Below are 1,733 nucleotides of genomic sequence, written 5' to 3'. Positions count from 1 at the left end.
TGAGCTGAAGAGCTGAGGGACAGCACCCAGGCCCAGAGTTCAGGCCTCACGACCGGACCCTAAATAAATAAATAAATAGAACCTGGCTCAACATTTATTTGAAAAGGAAAGTGAACTACAACATTTGCTAACATGGAAGCAGAACACCTAACAGAGATGGCTTGTGGACCAGGGTCTTTAGAGAGGCTTTGAAGGTGTCAGAAGCCTAAATTCAGAGTTCCCATTGCATGGGTTTCTCAAGTTTTCATCAGAACACAAACTGGTTGTAACAAAGGACCAGAGATACCTTACGAAGAACCCAAGCACCAGTAGTAGCTCATATCTTTAATCCTAGCAACTCAGGAGGCTGAGATCTGAGGACTTCAGTTCAAAGCTAGCTAAGGGCAGAAAAATCCCCGAGATTTTTATCTCCAATTAATCAGCAGAAAACAGTAGAATTAACCAATAGAAGTGTGGCTCAAGTGGTAGAACACTAGCTTTAAGCCAAAAAGCCATGTAAGAATATAAGGATCTGGGCTGGGAATGTGGCTTACTGACAGAGTGCTTCTTTAGCATTCATGAAGCCCTGGGTTCAATTCCTCAGTATCACATACACAGAAAAAGCCGGAGGGGCTGGGAAGGTGGCTCAGTGGTAGAGTGTTTGCCTTGCATGCCTGAGGCCCTGGGTTCAATTCCTCAGCACCACATAAGCAAAAAGAAAAAGCCAGAAGTGGCACTATGGCTCAAGTGGTAGAGCTCTAGCCTTGAGCTGAAGAGCTGAGAGACAGCGCCCAGGCCCAGAGTTCAGGCCCCACGATTGGACCCCTCCCCCCCCCAAAAAAAAAAGAAAAGAAAAAGCCGAATGTGGTGCTGTGGCTCAAGTGGTAGTGTGCTAGCTTTGAGCAAAAGAAGCTCAGAGACAGCATCCAGGCACTGAGTTCAAGCCCCAGGACTGGCAGAAAGAAAGAAAGAAAGAAAGAAAGAAAGAAAGAAAGAAAGAAAGAAAGAAAGAAAGAAAGAAAGAAAGAAAGAAAGAAAGAGAAAGAAAGAAAGAAAGATAAGGGAGAGAGAGAGAGAGAGAGGGAGGGAGGGAAGGAGGGAGGGAAAAATATGGCTCTGAGTGAGTTCAAGTTGTAGTACTGGGATGGACACACACACACACACACACACACACAAATTACTAAACGCAGGACCTACCTGCCTTTTTTTTCTTTTTTGTTGGTTGTGGAGCTTGAACTCTGAGCTTGGACACTGTCCCTGCCCTCTTCAGCTCAAAGCAAGCGCTTCACCACTTGAGCCACAGTGCCACTTCTGGTTTTCTGAGTGGTTTATTGGAGATAAGAGTCTCACGGACTTTCATGCCCAGGCTGGTTTTGAACTGGGATTCCCCAGATCTCAGCCTCCTGAGTGGCTAGGATTTTAGGCATGAGCCACCGGCGTCCAGCCCTACCTACCTTTAAACATCTATTCATTCACTTATGAATGAGTGCTTGAGACTTTGCTCTTCCTACCTTACCTTCCTACTCCCCATCTTTCCCCTCAGTGTGGATGATCTAACCAGCTGCTATGCAAAAATTAGGTTTTCCATCTGGTTTCATGCATTTATATATTTATTCATTCATTCTGCACTTCTGGGGCTTTCTGCATACTAACAGGCACTCTACCCCAAGCCTGTTCCCGCCCCTCCTTTTTTGGGGGGGAGAGGGGGTCAGGTTGTCGGGCCTGAACACTGTTCCTCAGCTCTTCAGCTCAAA

The sequence above is a fragment of the Dipodomys ordii genome, unplaced genomic scaffold (genome assembly GCF_000151885.1).
Source record: "Dipodomys ordii isolate 6190 unplaced genomic scaffold, Dord_2.0 Scaffold7, whole genome shotgun sequence".
NCBI lineage: Eukaryota > Metazoa > Chordata > Mammalia > Rodentia > Heteromyidae > Dipodomys > Dipodomys ordii.
The sequence above is the reverse complement of the archived record's forward strand: the minus strand, read 5'-3'. Positions refer to the sequence as shown.